This window comes from Echinops telfairi, unplaced genomic scaffold (genome assembly GCF_000313985.2).
Source record: "Echinops telfairi isolate 266 unplaced genomic scaffold, ASM31398v2 ScPeMD7_3;HRSCAF=10, whole genome shotgun sequence".
Lineage (NCBI taxonomy): Eukaryota > Metazoa > Chordata > Mammalia > Afrosoricida > Tenrecidae > Echinops > Echinops telfairi.
In genome coordinates this window covers 33374702-33393854 of record NW_022103899.1, presented here as the reverse complement: position 1 = coordinate 33393854, position 19153 = coordinate 33374702, and positions in this window count along the sequence as shown.

Below are 19153 nucleotides of genomic sequence, written 5' to 3'. Positions count from 1 at the left end.
TTTTGTTTTTGTTTTGTTTTCCCCCTTTCTTGGCTGTTTGCTGTTGAAAATGTTTTCTGAAAACAGGCGCTTACCTCTCTACCACCTCAACCTCTGAGTGTGCGGAGCTCAGCAGTGGTACCAGCTGCCTTGTGTTTACTCTCCAACACACACACACCCTAGCGCTCACATTGTGGGGCGCACTGCCCCCCCCAGCAGAGACCCTGCATAACTTCTGGGGTTCAGAGAAGCCGAGTAGGAAGCTGTTTATTTTTTTGTTGGGGGGGGGGGCGGCGGTCGGGGATGTTAGCTTTACCAGCGATTGCTGCCAGGAAGCTAGCAAGTCCCTTCATCCCTGAGTTCTACCTACTGGGTACCTGAAATCAGGTTCTTTCCACTGGTGCTGGCGATTGTCAGATGCCGGGATCGCAAGCACAAAACGCAATCTCCCCAGTGATTATTAGCGAGTGTCAATAAAGAATAGGGGCTTGGTTTTGAGACTGGAAGGTGGGCAAGGGACAGGGGCTTAGTGACAAAAGACCCCCGCCCCCCTAGGAAATCAGCAAGGAGGTCAGGTAGGGGTCTCTTGGGCTGACAATACCTTGCAGGTGTCCCCTGTCAAATGCCTCCAGGAAGAAAGCGCTTGGCTAGTGTCCTTGTTTTGCTTTTTGTTCGGGGGGTCCCCGGCCGCACAGCCTCCCACAAAGGAGTGGTCTGTGCTGGATGCTCTTGATTTTCGCTTGGACTAGTTAAGAAACTTAAGCTGCTGAACTGAACAGCATGGACGCCAAGTTGGCTCAGCATTCCGGTGAGGGGGAAGCCCGCCTGGTGACAAGTTCCCTGGGCTTTGTGAAGTGGAATACAGAAAGTGCTGGTCAGTGGAAAGTGCTGGGTCGGCGACGGAAACATTGGTGTTCTTTTTTTTTTTGGTTTTGTTTTGTTTGTCAGCAGCGATTAGGAGCTGCGGATGGGAATGTTCTGCAAGAAAAATGATGGGTGGGGTGGGGAGGGAACACCGGCTATTCTTGAAAAATGGGACCATGTGCACCGTGGAAAGTCTTGAGAGGCCGGTCCGGATTTGCACGTCTGAAGTGTGAACTTGTACAGTCGGTCCAGGAGAAAGGAACCCGGCTGCCCTTGGGGAGGGCTGTACAAGAGACTTGGTGTGTGGCTGCTCATGTAACTTCTCCGCTCTGTGACAGCAGCTTGTTAAGGCTAATGAACGGCTGAATGTCCTCTGCCAGGATCCAAAGCAGGGATTTGCCAGCTTGAGGCTGGGACGTAACAGTTGCTGCCTTAGCGAGTGAGATTTGGTTTCTCGCTGTACAAGAAGCCCAGTGGCAGAGCACTCGCCGCCTGTACCTTTGTTACTGAGTCTTGTTATCCACGTATTGGAGGTTGCAAGTTTTCCTCCAGGTAGGGGCCTCCAGTGTCGTATGCATGTTCCTGTCCAAGGATGGTGGCAGATCCCCCAGACTTTGTCTCTCAACCCACGCACATACCGCCCACACATTTTAATTTTTTTAACAGGAAGCATTTCTTCCCAGCCTCTTTCCCTCGTCCATAACCAGACTGTATCATGAAGGGTTCTCACTAGGTGGTAGTCTTTTTATTTCCCATATGCTAATTAAGCCAAGCTGCTGTCAGCATGTCATCTGCTGAAATAGCCTTCGCTTCATACACCATCATCCTACTGGCCTCAAAGAGGGTGTGTTTTAACAGCCCTCTCCGAAGGTTAGCGAGGGGAATTTGTTGATTTAGTCAGCCAGCCCAAGGCAGCCCCTGTGTGTGACTAACTGTTGCAGCACTGTTGGAGGGAAGAAAGTTGGCTTTACTGGTTACAGCGTTCCCTCCTGATGAATCACACAACTTTGTTTTGGTTCAAGTCTTCCCAGTAGTAAAGCCTTCTTTGGGGAAAGACCTCTCCAGAGGAAACCTGCATTTGGAGCTCTAGCTCCACCGTCCAGGACCAGGCGGGAAGTAGCATCACTGGGTTGACAATTAGAGGCTGCATTAGAGCTGTTGTTTCCCCTAAAGCCTTCTCTGTTTTTCCTTCTCCCCCTTCCCCCTTCCCCCTCTCCCTCCCTCTTCCTCCTCCCCCTCTCCAAGAAACCTCTAGCTTGGTTTCTCTCCTGCTGGTCCTCCTCTCTGCTTACCTTTCCAACTGCCAACCAGCCTTACCTAAACCCCTTTGCCAAGCCATTTCAGAAACATGCTCATTGTTCCTAATGAAACACTCGTTAAAGAAGCTATCGCTGCAAGGAGCTTTCTGCTCTGGACTCTAGGCACAGTTGCTCCATGTAAAGTTGACCAAGACCCTCCTCTCGCAGGGATGATCTGGGCGCTAGCTCGTCCTCTCCCCTGCCCTGTTGCTTCTTCCCAGTGTAACCAAGGGGTTGGTGATAGTTATTTGCAACTGTTCCTTCAAACCAGCCATCAGATTCCTTTGCTCAGAGCAGCTCAAGAAGGTCCCTACGAAGAACCCCAGGCAGGAAGAAGCCTCCTGATGCTCTGTGCCAATCAGATTGCAGAGGTCAAATGGGGAGCAATTATTCGATATTCTTTCTTAAAGTCAACCTGGCCGCAGCGAGAGGTGCAAAAGAATAATCCGATTTGGTTGGTAGAGAAAGAGTAGCTTCTCTGGCGAATCAAAGACTAGCTGGGCATTTGGAAATTGAAGATGGGCTCCGATGATTTGGGGATTTTATTTTAGACTCAAGCTTTCTTCGGGGTTAAGGATGAGGGGAAGGAGGCACTGTAGTTGCTCAGCTTCCTAATCATTGGACTCAGTGACGGGCCTCGTGTCTTGGGGAACCATCATTTTGACATTGGGTTTTCAGCATCTGAACCTGAGTAACATACCGCTCCAACCCTGAAAATCATGGCCTGTGTAATTTTAAAATCCAGGTGGACCTCTTACATTAGTGGTTCTTCATTCCTGGGCGCTCAATAAGCCCTTGGCCCAAATCACATCATCTCTGCCTGTCATCTAACTGTAAATTACACTGTGCTTATGTGGTCTATTATTTTATGGAATTCAGCTGACGCACAACTCTTAAGGCACCAGCCCTCAGCTCTTTGGAAACTTGCAGGAACATTTCCAAGAGCTATTTGAGCAAAAGCAGGAAAGAGTCAAAGGTGGGGCAGAAGCTGGAGCTGTTTGTGGGTACCACATGATGGTGGAGAAAGGGAGACTCATTCATGACTTCTGTTGCTTATCACTGCTTTCTCTGGGTCTGGGGCTAACTTTAAAAACAAAGATTGGCAAAGTTCTCCCAGGACTTACAAATGGTTCTTAGAACTTTGAACTATTCCTTTACCGGGTCTACTCTTTCTGGATCCAGGTTAGGTAGTGATGTGTCATGAGTCTTATATGGACTTAGCTGTGCTTCATGCTGTTGAGGGGCATGGTATGCTCGCTTGGAAACGCATAGGGAATCATGGAGAATGTTAATGCTGATTCATAATTGGCAGGTGGGGTCAGTTTCAGGCTTCCCTTATGCTCGGAGAAAATTTTCCATTGCTACTGGAAACAAATAAATAAATCATAGCGCATTCCTCCCCACCCCCCTCATTGTTTTAAACTAATAGCATACTTGGCTACTGTAAGGACTGAAGTGTCCTCATAACGCTGCAATTTCATTTTAGTTTCAGGCACCCTGAAACACTTTTTACAAGGGCCTTTGGTACAAGGCATCTCCAGGGGACAGCGATAGCAATGGTTGCCTTCCAAGAACAGCCTCATGGTTCAGGGATGGAGTCTGGTCTGGGACACCACCTTGCTTCTCTTCTCCAGGGTGAACTTGCCTTCCTTCAGCCTTGGCAGCCAGAAAGACAAAAGCAAACTCTAGTGTTTGTCCATCCGCAGGTTTGCCTCTGCCCCCAATTTGCAGAAAACCTGGTCATGAATTAGAATTTCTTGGCAACAGCAGCACCCAGGGAAATGTGTAGACACAAAGGAGCCTTGCTAAGCACACGGAAAGGATAAAATAGCTGGCTCTCTCTTTCTGTCTGTATGTAATTTTGTGTGCCCCTCAGTTACCCTAAATCTTTCTTCAGTCGAAAGAGGGACTAGGTAGATGAAAGAAATCGGAGCTACCCTCGTTATCTGGATTTGTTTCTTTATAAGGATACAATCAATAAAGGAATGTATCTTGAAAAATGGAAGCACATGGGAATGCCATCAATCACGCACTTAGCCGTTCTGGAATAGATTCACTCCCACCTTTCAGTAGACGAATCTCTGTGTAGATTTCGGGGCTCTCTGGTGTTACCCTTCTGCCTACCTGGCCTCCGTTTGGCTGCCTAAAGTCGGCGAGTGTTCCCGTGCAGTTATTTTTACTATATCTGCATGTAAGAGGGAAAGGGAGTCACTATTCTTTGTTCTCTATGAAACTCCCACCCCCCACTCCCTACTATGAGGAGAAGGAGGTGTTGGGGTCCAATCCATTTAAAGGGCAGCACAGAAGAGGCATGTGACAGCCTTACCCTGACATGATTTATGCCTGGCGATGTCAGAGACCTTATGCGTTCAAGTGTGGGCTCTTGCTCTCTCCCAGCCGATTCTAAACAGAAATGCCAGGTTTTCACTTAACTGTGGGTAGTCGTGAGAGAGGGTCCTGATACGGCTTTAAGTGGTTGCTCTGATGAATCTTCAGATTACTTCTCTTGTCCGTATCTTCACTTTCTGAGGACCAGAAGGCATTGCAGCTGTCTTTAGGTCACGCTTTATTCCCATGGGGAACGAGTGTTATGGCTAGCCCCAACTGGCCCCTACTGACAGGAGCACTGCTCTGGTACCAGACCAATTGGCGGATGGGCCCTGTGTCTCTCCTTTATGACCTTTCCTGGACCCCAGGCCTATGCAGAGGAGCGTTTGTGAGTCTGATTCACAGCGTCCATCAGCTAGCATGTGGCTTGGAACTGCGAACTGCTGAAAGTTGAGGACAGCTCCCCAACTCCATGCCTGTGGTGCCTGAAGGTGAGGGGGAGAGTTTAGTTTCTCTCCAGATGCCTCTGTTCTCCCAAACCAGCCCTCACGCTTGCTTAGAATAAGCAGGTAGGAATGTTTTACATCTGACCGAGTAGAGCAATTAGAAAACTCTAAAGCTACTAATGATGTGACGCTTGGTGGAACAAGTTGCAGTATCGAATGATTTATATTATGTTGACAAGTTCAAAAACATTCGCTCTCAATCCCAGCATTACTTGGTAGACTCAGTTTAGAACACTCCCAGGAGAAACAGCCCTCCTTACTCGATTTCGCGTAAGAGCTCCCCAAATAAGCAAGATGCTGCCATTCCTCAGGCTCGCCTTCACCTATTTCGCTTTGTTGTTCACGATTTCGCTTTGCCCCGTATTTGCTACGGCCACTTTGCAAACTTGTGTCTACTGCCTGGAGTTCTTTTTGAAAAAAATATTTCTGTATGGCCCAAAGAACTCGGTCCAGTGCTGTGCATCCTGTCAGTTCCAGCATCTCCGAGAGAAGTGTCCAATTCCACCTACATGGTTGACATACAGGTGCTTGGAGGTGACCTTGGGCTGTGGATCTCTGGTCAGCCTGCTTGGGGGGGGGGGCGGTGAGTGAGGATACCATTCTTGATTGAGCTGGGAGATGGACTTCCTCACACCTCGTGGAATTTTCTTGGTTTATATTAAAATATCCAAAATGTTCCACAGTAGCTACTTTATTTCTGAAGCCCTTGTTAAGAGCAAGCCACCACATTTGAGTAATGCAGAATTAAATTGGATGCGCATCTGTATTCTGTCCCTTAGGAACTTGTGTTTGAGTGGAGGAGAGAAAGCATGCTCCAAATTAATACAGAAGAAAACAAAGTTACCAAGGGGGGCTGGGGGTGGGGGTGGGGTGCATGGGGAAGAGGCATGATTGCTCTGTGGCCACTTATTTTTGAGCATTGATCTGTTCCGATGTGTATTTACCCACCTTGTTAGACCGTTGTTAATAAAATAGGCTCAAAATTGGCTAAATTCTCTTCTGGACCTGCTTTTAGCTAATGGCCTGTTGGGGGCTGGGTCCTTTTAGGGCAGATGAGTGTACACTGTGCATACACATGTCCGTAATGGCCAGGAAACATCATCCATGTCTGTGTCATTCGGAAATGATTAGAGGTAATTAAAATAATTAATGTAGCACCATATGCGATATCCATTTCTAAATACGGGCATATTGACATTTCCTGAGGGTCACATTGAATGTCAGGCTAGGCCTGGTACTAAAGCTAGGAGCATAGAATCTTAGAATTTCAAATCTTGAAAGGGCCTTGGCGACCCCCTCTCGTAAACACTAGGGTTGGGTCAGGTGACCGTGAAAGCCGACAAGGTATCGAACCTTCCCAGGTCACATAGCGCCTCTCTCACACGGAAGGTCCAGGGCCAGAACCTTCCGATGGCCTTTCACGCCGCTGACTTTCCATCACACTGTGCTGAAAATGAGTCTCTGCCATTCTTCTTCCTTCTTCTTCTCCACCTGACCCCCTTAAAGGGAGGGAAGAAAACCCACCCCCTTTTTTTGTTTGAAAAGTACAAGAGTGTGAGATTTTGGAATAGTCCGGGTCCTAAACCAAGCCATTAGATATCTTGGAGAAGGCTTATTTGTGCAATTTAATCCCCTTCCAACTTTTAATGATGTGGTCCTGGAAATGACACTATGCTGGAAACGACACGAAACAAAAGCCCTCAATTCGAAGGTGTGTGTGAAAGGACTTGTCACTTAACAACAAATGGGGTAAGGGTGTGTGGCAGGGCTCGGTTGGGACCTAGAACGGGGGCTCTGTAGAAAGCACCTAATGGGTGTGCCTGATGCCTTGGCAACAAAGGGGCTGTGTGAAACTTAGAGCACTCCAGGTTTCACTGGATGAAAACCTCTTTTTCAAGTGTCATCTTTTCTTTCTTAACTCTTGAAAGGGGTGGATGGACAGTGAAGTGGTACAACTTTATTCATCTTTTCAATGCAGAAAGCACTAGTGCATTGTAATAAACACTTGGGAAGAAATTCATCCTCTATGAGGCCAAGAAAGGGGCGGTGGTGTGTGTGTGTGTGTGTGTGCAAAAAGTCCTTTAGAGTTGGAAGCTGAAGCAGGCCTAATTTTCACAATGGCTCCGAGGGAGGAAATGCTAAAGGGAGAGATCTGTAGATTCCTTTGCTCCAGTTTCTTTCTGCCCTTTCTAACACCTCCCATCCCCACCCCAACCCTCCGAGAGCCCTGGTGAGAATTCTCTTAAGGAACAAGACTCCACAGGGCTGCATCCTTTCTCATCCCGTTTTTTCTCCATAATCTGCATCTCCAAATCCAGACCCGTTTCTGAGTTCCAGGCACACATTTCTGAGTTGGAAAGACAGGATTTTCAATGAAGATTTCTGGGCTTGTCTCAAACCCTAATCTCGCCAACTTCTACTGTGGGCCTCTTCCCTATCCCAGCGTCCCTAGCCCTTTGATGGACCCGGTCCCTCTTCCTGTGTTTGATGCTTCAGCCATCTTTGCCTCTTTTCTTCCCCCTTGAATCTAATCCACTGATGGGACTACAATCGCGCTGTAGAACTGGTCTTCAACTTTTTTGGCTCCCTTGTAGCCGCCATCATCCCTTCAGGACTTGTCTTTCAACTTCCTCCACCCAGCACAGAGGCTCTGCTTCCCAGCTGTCAGTGGCTAATTACACACATGAGAAGGCCACACGTCTGAGAGTCAGTGTTCCCAGATGGGGCCTGGGTAGTCTTCTCAAGCTTTCCTTCCTTTCGCATGTAGTAAGTGCCATCCAGAGTGGTGACTCATTGCATAGTTATTTTTCCTGCTTCTGCCTTTAGTTACACTCTGTCCTTCAGCCCGTTCCTCCCTCTCCCCCTGTAATTCTTTGTTTAGATTCTACCCATTCCTTAGGTTCACCAGATCGTTACTCTGTGTTTCAGGAAAACCTCCTTTCGTTTCCCTCAGCCAACAGTAATTGCTGCTAGTTCTGTATTCTTGTGTAGAACTTTTTCATTTCTATGTTATAGAACAGATTCCAGCCCACCCCACCCCCTTCGTTCTTCTTTTGTCGTGTTTTCCTCTGTAGTGCCGAGTCTATATCTGGCTTATCGTGTTGGTCCGGGTAGACTAGAGAAACAAATCCAGGGAGACTCGTGTGTATGAAAAGAGGTTTATATACAAGAGCAGTTGAATATTGAGAAAACATCCCAGTCCAGTCCAGATAAAAGTCCTTAAGTCCGATATTAGCCCGTATGTCCGATACCAATCTATAAAGTCCTCTTCAGACTCATGAAACACATGCAGTGATGCTAAATATAGGAAGATCACAGGCCAGTGGCTGGGAAGTCTTGTAGATCCAGTGGCATTGTAAGCATGGCAGGGGTCTCCACATCCAGGGTTCTGGCTGCATCAGGGTAGGTCCATATGGCTTCTCCTCAGGGATGTCTCTCACTGAGTCAGCCTTGTCAGTAGAGCGTCTCCAAGGAAGTAAGCCGAGAGAGAAGTGTCTCCTGCCTCCAAGGAGGAAAGACGGGATTTCCCAGAATCCTCAGGAGAAGGCCATACCCACACAGAGGCCTCATTGGTTAGGATCCGAGTGACAGGCTAGACTCCACCCCTTCACTATTAATCCTGTCAAGTCCCAAATTGACACCAAATTATGTAACTACCACACATCATTTCAATAATATATTTTTAATATATGACCCGTCGGCTTCTAAGAGAGCCTTGTGTGCAAGAGCCATTCAATTGATGTTTGGGGACTGGATTAAAGTTTTACTGTGTGTATAGCACTTGTTTTCAACTGTGACTGTGCCTCAGACCAGTTAAGTTAGTGTCCCTGTGGGTAGGATCAAGGGATCAGAGTTTCAAGACTGTCACGTGATGCCAATGAGCCGCCATTGCTGAGAGTTGGCTCCTAAAGAAGGATTCAACAGAGTGGCAGGGACTTCCTCCTTATACTGAAGTATTTGTTTTCCTGTATGACTTGAAATCAAAGCATAATGGAGGATTATACTGTAGACAGGTCAGTGTTGGTGGATGCATGGTATTCAGCAGCTGCCCTGCTGTCGTTACGTCTGTCTTGTTTTGTTTTCCTTGACTGGAGTGTGTCTACGGCAGCCGTGTTGGCTCACGTTTCCTCTGACCTACCAGCGGTTTGTCTAACCTGGTCAGATTCCGTTTCTGGTACCTCTGTGGTATTGGGTACTCACCTCTAGCCATGCAGTGCTTCAAATGACTCCTTCTCTGTAGACCCTCAGCCATGCTTTCCCGCTTACCTCAGGCTGCTCTGTGGTTTTAAGGGGCTGGATGCCTACATGGGCATCTGTCGGCCGGATGCCAGCCAGGCATTGGATAGCAGCTGTCCATATTTCTTAGTGACCTCACTGTTTGGATGTAGACTCTGTTTATAAGGAATTTCAAAGGAAACGTCTTTCTAGTAAGAGAAGCAAAAATAAACCATGGAAGAATTGCTGCTGAGGGCATTCAGGCAACCTGGTGGCCTCCACCTCCACGGGAGGCTGAGTTCCTGTGGTAATGATCATGAACGTGCGGTGATCTTACAAAGAAAACCTGAGACATGTCTCTTTTTCAAACTGTGATGTGTGCAAAATTGTATGTACCCTAGCTCCTTCTTTTCATATCTGAACTGCCTTTGATGGGTGTATGGTTGGCAAGAGGGAACATCAGGAGAGGCGCTCAGAGCTCAGTGTTGAAGGATGTCTTTGGGAAAGCTCAACCCAGCTGTGAAAATGGCAATTAGCTGTGGAACAATTGCCCTGCAAAAGGGTTGCCTGCCTGCTCCTGACCTCACTCCAGTGTGCACCAATCTCACGCTCACTTTCCTGAACCGAGATAGCAGCAATCCAGTGGGGGTGGGGAAGTGTTGGCTCTTAGATGTTTTTGCACAGGTGGAAAATTTGCTTAGTATACAAAGGAGTGGAAATAGATTGCCCCCACCCTCAGCCTCTACCTTTTGAGCTGTTAGTGTTTGTTCATCCGGCCACTGTGTTGTTGCTCTGGCATTGGCTCTGACCCGCGCCAGCTTTATGTGCGATAGAAGACAATGTTATGATAGGCCTTCACCATCTTTGCGAGCATTGATGTGTTTGAGTTCATTGCTCCATTGTTATGACTAGTGTGTCAACCTATCACTGATGGTTTCTCACATTTCTGTTGACCTGCTACTTTATCAAACACTGATGTCCGTGTCTAGAGATTGTTCTTTCTTAATGACGTGTCCAAAGAATCAAACCAAAATCTCGTCATACTTCCTTCCAAGAGGCCTGGCTGTATTCCTTCTGAGACTCATTTGTTCGTTTTTCGGGCCTTTGCCCCTATATTCCCTGTTACTAGAAGAGCTGAGGCCCTGCTGGTGGTGTGGAAGGAAGTCTTTAGTGAGGAGGCCTCTATGCAGAACGGATTTTCTTGTGAGCACCTTGGGTTGCTTGAGTTGAGTTTTTCTCTGTAAGGTTAGGGTCTTTTTTCCCATCATATGGAGGAGCTACTTTTCCATCTTCTGAGGGGAACTTATGCTTGCTTCTGAGTACCCAACACGCTTCCCTCTTGAGCTTTTGTTGTTGTTCCGAAGACACGGTGCTTTGCAAGTGGCCTCCCTTTCACGTCACACTGTAAGCAGGGGCAGGTGGGTATCACAGAAGTCCCACTCACGATGATAGAACTGGGGCAAGAAAGGTGAATCAAATTGCCTTAATATGACTGCAAAGCAAATGGCATTGCAAAATCATGCGTGGTACTCACTTTCTTCTTCCTGACTGGCTAATCTTTCCATCATAATAGGCAAGGGGATATTACCTCTGGTTGCTGTTGCTAGTTGCTCTTGAGTCAGTTCCAACTCATAGTGACCCAAGTACAGCGAAGGAAACCCTGCCTGGCCCCGAGCCAGCCTCACAACCTGTGCTTTGCTCCACAGCCATTGTTTTGCTTGAGCCTCTGATTGTCTTTTGGCGTCATTCAGTCACTGAGGGGCGCCTGTTGTCACTCATCATTAGTTTTCCCAGTCCCGACGTCTTTCTCTTGGGGTGTGATGACATGTCCAAAGTAGGTGAGACCAAGTTTCAGCACATTTCATCCAAGGACCCGTCTGATTATACTTCTTCTGCGACAGATTTGCTTATTCTTTTGATAGTCCCTAGTATGTAGGCGTATGATTGGTATTCTTTGCCAACACCATCGTTTCAAGGTATCATTTCTTTTCTGCTCTTCCTCATTCCTAGTCCATATTGCATATGGTTTGTGGAATAATTTTGGTATCTTTCAATTCCATTTTTTCCCAAGAACATTTTGAAGCCCCCTTGCATATTAAGTACTCCCCAAGGAGGCTTTCATTTGAGCATTTCGCATACGTTATTACATGGAATTCCCCCAACCAATCCTGTGTGATATGTGCTCTGCTTATTCCATTTTACAGATTGAGAATTTTGAAGCTTTGAGGTTGGAAGTGGTTGAGGCAGGATTCCAACCCAGCAGGATGCTCAACACTCTTACTTTTTTATTGATCTTGTCTCCTGCTTAGAAAGGCGGAACCAGGGCAAAGCCCAAAGAGAGTAGATGGGCAATCAGTGGCCTTTATGGACTGGAATAGCACTCCAGTCCGTCTGCTTTCTGGGCCTTGGTTTTCTCATTTGTAAAAAGACTGGACTTCGTTCAGTGCTCCTTAAGGCCACTGTATATTTATGGACCTGCTACATGGAGACTTAGGAATCAGGCAGGTGGACGTTTTACTAGCTGGGTGATTTCACATCAGTTAGCATCTCTGAGACTTATCATACCATCTTTGGGATGGGGTTACTCATTTCTCCCTTTGCAGCACTGTTGTAAAATTTTAGTAAGATCAGGTGTGTTGGCTCTTTGCTCCTGTGCCTAGCAGCAGGCATCCACTCAGCAAATGCCCTTTCCTTCCCCATCTTTCACCATCTTTCCTCTCCTCCCTAGCAGAGCAATGAACCTGGAGCATCAAGTCTAAGAGTTGGTAAACGAGAGAAGGCAGAGGAGGGGAGAGTGTTGCGGACTGGCTTTGGTATTCTTTTATCCATCCCACAGGACGAGAGCTCATTCAGCAACGTGTATTTGCTGTTGCTAGTAGCTGTGAAGCTGCCCCTTGACTCATGGGGAAAATGTAAGATGGGCGGAAATGTTGCCTGCTCCCTTGTTATCCCCCAACTCGACTGTGATCCATTGGTTTTCCACTAGCTGATTTCCGGATGTAGATCTCCAGGCTTTTCTTCCTAGTCTCTCTAAGCCTGAAAGCCCCACAGAAACCTGTTTCATCATAGAAACATGCAAGCCTCTGCTGACAGTTGGGTGGTGGTTGCAATTGAAGTCTTGGGCGCGGAAAGTGGGAATACTACCATTGATCCTCCCTGCCTCCTACTCAGACTTAGAACTGGGGGAACACTTGCTGTCCCCACTGGCCTTGGACACTGGGCCAGGTTTAATACCCTTGGACACTGCGTGGCCTGCTCATGCAAGTGCCCAACCTGCATCTGTTTTTCTTTCTTTCCAGTCTTACTGATGGCTTACATCTCACTCATTTTTCTGCCATGAGAGGAGTACAAATTCTTTTAAGAGTTCGAATTAGGCAATATAACACAGTGCAGTCCTGGTTTCTACACCTGCCATTTCTGCCTTACCTGATGACTGAGCTTACAGCGGCTTATGAGAGTGAATCAGGTTTTTATGAGACCTATAAATATCTTGGATAGGATTTTTATTTCATTTTCCCCTTCAAATCAGACATAATGGAAGCACTCGCATACACAAGGAATATTCTTTCTGTGATAAAGTAGGGCATTTTTGAATTGGCCTCTGAAAAGCAATAATTTGATATGATGCTTGGTGTTTGGAGTTTGATGGCGTGGGGGGTTGGCAGGGGGGCGAAGCATGCACACATGCATTTTCAGTGATAAAGCCTAAAGACAATATCCTTGTGTTTAAAGTGCAGCCCAGGACCTGTGGAGAGATTTAGTTCCAAAAGCTAGCCCTGGGCACACAGGACAGCTCTCCTGCCAAACTCTCGCTGCTGTGCAGTCCGTGCTGACTCCTAGGGACTGCCTGTGGGTTTCTGAAAAGGTAGCTCTTTATAGGAGTAGAAAGCTCAGTGTTTTCTCCCTCGGCGCTGCTAGTGGTTTAGGACTGATCACAGCACCAGTAACCACCGTCCCTCCTTCCAGGGCATGCACATTTGTGTTTCCTGAGAGACGACCTGGCTAGCAGGAGGTGGGTTGGTGAAAGCACCTTTTGAATTTTTGTCCAGTCAGCTTTCAGCTGACCCAAGAGAGGTTGTTGACACCCGTCTCCCCACTTCACGGCACTTCCTAGGAAGGGTTCCCACTGCTTAGTTTAACGTGGTCAGGATTTTGTTTCTGTTTTTCTCTCCTGGAATTATAATCAACAAAATAATGAACTCACCACATTTCTTAATATGCACTAAGCAATACTAAGAATAGAAAGGATGTTTTTTACTTTGCTCTTTAAGGGGGTTTTAATAGGAACCCTGAACACATAAGTTAAAAAAGAAAAGTAATGCATTAAGAAACAAAACCAAACCACTGCGGCTTTCGGTGCCTCAACTTTTTCACCTGTTAAATAAGACACACAGATTCCAGGTAGTACTCAGGGACTACTCAGGGCTGTTGTGATAAATGTCTCTGCAGTTTTAACCGATGTTTTTGAAAATTCAAATTTCTGACACTCCTATTTAGTTTAGTTTATACACATACACATATGGTAGAACAACTCCCCATGGATCTTCCCTGGGGTCTCAGTAGTTTGTCTTTAGTTAGATGATCATTTAATTCTTCCTCAAAAATAATTGACCCTGTGAGTTTACGACACCTGAACCCAAGGCAGGTGGAGGGCTTTTGCCTTCAAATCACATGATTTTTTTTCTCTTTGACATCTCAGGGTATAACACACACCTAACAACTATGGTTCTGTTCCATGCAACAACTATACTGTGCTTATCATCAGCTGGTGTACCTCTCCTGGTCCTCAGTTTCTTCTTGCATATTGCGGGGTGGGGTGGGCGGTGGCGTGGTGGGGTGGGTGTGGGGCCTGGGGGTGGAATAGGCTTAGGAAGAGGTAGACGAGCAGAGACCATACATGGGAAGCTCCTAGGCTGATCTGGCTTGAAGATGTGCTTTATTTGGCCGGACACCAACGTCTTTTCTTCTTTGTAATTTGAATGTTTTCAGACGAAACATGCACTCATCAGTTAACCTTGCCCCCCTGTTTCCATCCCACTTCATTTCTGAAATCCGAATGGCCCCATGAGCATTGGGGTTTGTGACCCCCTGACTAGCAGCTCTTGCAGACACCTCCCCCTCCGAAAATGATTATGATTTGAGGGTGACTTTTACTTCTCTACCACCGTCTGAACCTGGCTTGAGCTCTCAGATTCCTTCCTCTGTAAAGTTCTCTGGCTTACTGAATGCCTTTGTTTGGGATGCTGTTTGAAAAGCAGCCTCCAAGATGCAGCGCCCTTTCACTTAGTCACCCAGATTCTGTTGTGGATGACGGAAATCTGGGATGGAGAAGACCATCTGGCTCCCCCCTCCCCCTGCCTGGGCTCGCATGTGCTCCTCGAGCATATTCAGCCTTTATTGGTCTTGGCCATGGTTTCCAATTTGGAAGCTGACTTGAGTTTTCTGATCCTGCAGCCTCTTCTTAGTCAAACTGGGAGTGGAATGGGACAATACCAATTTTTTTTCCCCCCATTGGATGCCCCTCCCTGGTGAAAAGACTATCATTTCCATGTGTTTTTTTTTTTTTCTCCTCTCATTCAAAGAGGCCCATTGAGCAGGGGAAGGAAAAACAAAATTCCCTTTTTTGTGAAATGAAAGCATGCAACTAATGGTACGTTTTCTTAGTCTGATACATCAGTGTGTTGTACAGAATTCCATTAGATGCTTCTCACCTGAGCATATGTTTATTTTGGTAGATGTCCTTTATAGATCATCAGATGATCTATTCGACCAAGGAAGTGATACATTTTGTGTGAAGAACTCCAGCGAGTAATAATCAAGCCCTGTTTCTTTCTTCATACCCTTGGCATTCAAATACTGCCAGCAAGGCTCTTGGCCTTCATGTTCTGTTGCTTTCAGGATGCTATTCTACATTAACGCCACTGCCAAAGAGTCCGTTCCAGCTCACAGTGGCCCCGTATTGGCTTCCTGGGACTGTAAATCTTTACTGGAGCAGACAGCTTCCTTTCGCTCCCACAGAGCAGTGGCTGGTGGGTTTGAATTGGTGACCTTGCAGTTAATAGCCCAACCCTTAACCCACTGTGCCAGAAGTAGTGAAAATCATTTATTCTTTTATATCGGCTCCTTTACATGAATGAGGGTATTATTTGAATAAGGATAATAATGTGGTGATCTGCAGGGTCATTATTTTCCTGCTGAAACAAAGGAAAGTCGGTCCTGTGCCTTACTTCCTGCTAAAGCTTCTCTTTCCTCACTCCCTCTTTCCTTTCGGCGGCTGCTACTGCCTTTTTGTTCAAATTCTGAGTCTTATGTAAAGGCCCAGGGTTGGAGAGACACACATATCTACACAAGGGGATTAAACCCTTAATTCCTGGACACATTGAATTAAAGAATAATGAAAATTTTACCTGAACTTTTTGAAGGCTCCTCGTGTGTGGATCAATAAAATATGTGCATCCATGGCACATATGTACATATCAACACACCCATAATGCATAAATATATTGAAACAATAGCTGTTTCCCTTCCCTGGTGAATTCGAGACTATTAGAATGCTCCAAGGAAAGGAGGAAAGAAGCAGACAGAAGCACAGTGGACCTCAGACATCCCCACGTGAACAGTTTTCCTTGTGACAGAGCAGCAGAATGCAAACCATTTGTCCTCCCACCCAAGATATGTCTGCCCACTGCCGAGTCCAGCCTTTGCATCTGTGGGTTTTCTTTTTACTGTATCCTTAAAGACACAGAGCTGATTCTGACCCATCGGGACCCTGCAGGACAGGGTTTGAACTCACCAGCTGCTTAGAGGCAGAAAGATGTCGCAATCTGCTTTGTGGAAGGACTTCCAGTCTGGGAAGCCCTGTGGGGCAATTCGGCCCTGTCAGAACTGACTTGATGGAAATGTTTGTGCTTTGTTGTCAGGCTTACGAACATGTTCATTCCTCTCTTTTTAGCACTCCCCCTTTTCTCTCTCTCCTCCTTCATGAAGACCTAGAGCTTTTGACAGGAAGAATATCCAGCTGAAAATGAATATTGTCATTTTAGTTTTATTGTTTCTTCTATTGGTGGCCTTTTACAGGGAAAATATAGTTTATATGACATGCAGTCTTTATGCATAATGCCTTAGTGAGTCAATTAAAAATGAAATAATACAGACAGAAAGGCTGATTTAGTTAAAATTCAAGAAGGTGGAATGAAAATCAGCTTGGAGAAATACTGATGGGTGGGAGGAAAGGGATCTGGGGTCAGAAACCCTGGGATCTAGTGTCGACTTGTAAGTATAGACCAGGGCAAGTTACCAAAAGGCATTTTCCCAACTGGGAAGTGGGCATTTAGTACTTGGATTGTTATTACCCAATGGTCTATGGATGTGGAAGCGATTATAAACGGTTACACGGGACAGTGTTGTGTTCTGTTCTGTTCCGGGTGGGCCAGCCTTTTGTTTCAAGCTTGATACTTTGACTTCTTGTGGTTTTCCTCCTTCCTTCTTGTGATTTCAATTCACATCCCGAGTAGAAACTTCGTCGATTCTTATTTGTTCAGACTAAGCTGCTAGTTGTGCCTTAATTATGACACTTTGAACAATTCCCTCCTGATTGTCGGAAAATGGAGACCTGGAACTTCCTAATTTATTATGTGTATGTCGTAGGTCTTTTTCCTTTTTAGAAAATAAGCAATCTTATTAGTATATAATATCTCAAATTAAAACTGCCAAATAAAGATGAAATACATTTGTCTTACATGCTTATTGTTAAGATATATATTTAATGATTGAAATTATTTTTTCTCACTCATGAAATAATTGCAGGTCTCCTTGCAAGGGTGTGTGCCTGTTTTGGTGCCCCGGGGTTGAAGGAAGGCTTGGTTTTGGGTGGAAATGAGAACGCTGGGGGCACATACTTTTGAAAGTGGAAGTCCGGTGGCTAATGTGACTCATTTATTGGTACATTGTCACATGTTTTTAGATGATAAGAAGATGGGGATTTACCTAGATAAGATGCTTTGGACTTACCAGGGCTACTAAGCATGATTTTCAGGGACACTTGCCAGTTTAGGGCATGGAAGTTTGGAGCGACAGAGCCGCCCCCTATGTTCTCTAGGATGTGGGCTCCAGGACCACCCTAGGAGGACATAACTGGGGCTAGGAATGGAGAGTAAGCTTTCTGAAATGAGGACATAATGTTGGCCAAGTCCCATAACCATGAACTCGTCAAAAGAGCATGCTCTGCCGTCTTCGTCAGATGGTGCCATGTTGGTGAGGGCCGTGGGTCACAAAGGTACCCTTACATCCATTCACCCAGAGCCTGCCTTGGTTGAGCTCAGGGATGGATGCATCTGGCTCTGTCTATGAGAGGACCCTGCACCTCTCCCTGCTGCCCGTAACCGTAGTATGCCTGCGGCATCCATCGTGAACGGAGCATAGGAGCATAAGCGCTAGCAGGACGAATCATTAGCTTCTTTAAGGGCCACCTGCATCCTTTCGAATAGAGCAGACATGGGACAAGTCTGAGAGGCAAGTTCAGGAAGCCATTAGTATGTTATTCTGGACCCTTGACTGAACTTCAGCTGTGGAAAATGCTAGAAAAATGCTTTTATCTTAAAATTTAATTTTAAAATATGCATTGAAAAATTACAGAAATTTGGACCACAGTTGTGTGTGTGTGTGTGTGTGTGTGTGTGTGTGTGTGTGTGTGTTTTATACCCTGAGGCTGAAGCAGTCGGAGCTCCTGGCAGTCAAGAGCAGAGCTTGCAGGACAGAGACTTGATTGTGGTAGAGTGTTGTTACTTTTGACAAATTCTGATTTTTTCCTTCCCTCTGAAGTCATTGAAGATCCATCTCCAGAATGGAAAACACACCAGTTACTTGCTCTTGACTAAGAAATTAACCTCCCTGGTTGGCACTGGGGAAAAGACAGGGATTTATGGGTCCCTGGGGGCTGGATGGAAGCTGCCTATTGTAGATAGAACAAGAAGTTGGGTTTACTGAGGGAGCTCTTTGTTCTTCTGGTCTTGAACCAGAGGAAGGGCCTTAGAGTGACTAATGACTGGGTGTTTTTATTTCACATGGTAAGTGCATCGCAAATCTTGACAACGGGGAGGCAGAGACTGACAGAGGCACTGAGGATGATGGCTTGGCTGGGACGTCCCTACTTGGTCAGTTCTGGGCCTTCCCCATTCCTGGCAGAGTCAAGGGTCCCTGAGGCCACCAGCCCCCAGTTTATATGGATCCAGATTTCCAAGTGGCAAAGAGGTGGGGAGGGTCGGCAGTGTCAGCCTCTTGCTCCACCGCTGGAGGCATTTGCAGGGACATAGTTCTGCCTCAACTTCTCCTACGAGAAAGGTGATTCTGGGTCAGGAAGGCGACAGACGCTTGACTACGCAGCAAGGTTTGGGTATCAATGTGACTTGTGGGGATGCGTGGCCGTAACGTGCTTGAGATCAAGAACCCTATCTAGAGAGTGGTCACTTTCTCTGCAAAATTAAGTATTTCCATCATTTTACAGCTTAACTTTTATTTAAACAAAATCAGACAGAAACATACTCAACTGTTTAAACAAAAACAGCAACAGCAAAGCAACAAGGAAAACAGGAAATGCTTTGGATCAAGTGGTAACATTCCAAGTCCACAACCAACAGTAGCTTTATTTGAAAGCCTTGTTTGTTCTTAAACTCATACACACCCCAGAACACTTCACGAACTGGCTGCTGTTACAGCCTCAGTCAGCGGGACTCGCAGAGCAGGGGCTTGTGTTAGTGTTCACATTATATTACCAAAGAGCTTCGTAATCATCAGTTAGGGACATCCCTCTGCCCCATCCTCTCTGGTTAGAGTGCCTTCTCTGGGATGCTCCCATCAAACACTGACATTGCATTTAGGAAACGCTGTTTAAAAAAACAAAATAATTGGAATAATCATAAAAGCCAGGAGCTGTTGAATTGACTCTGGCTCATGGAGGCCTCGTGT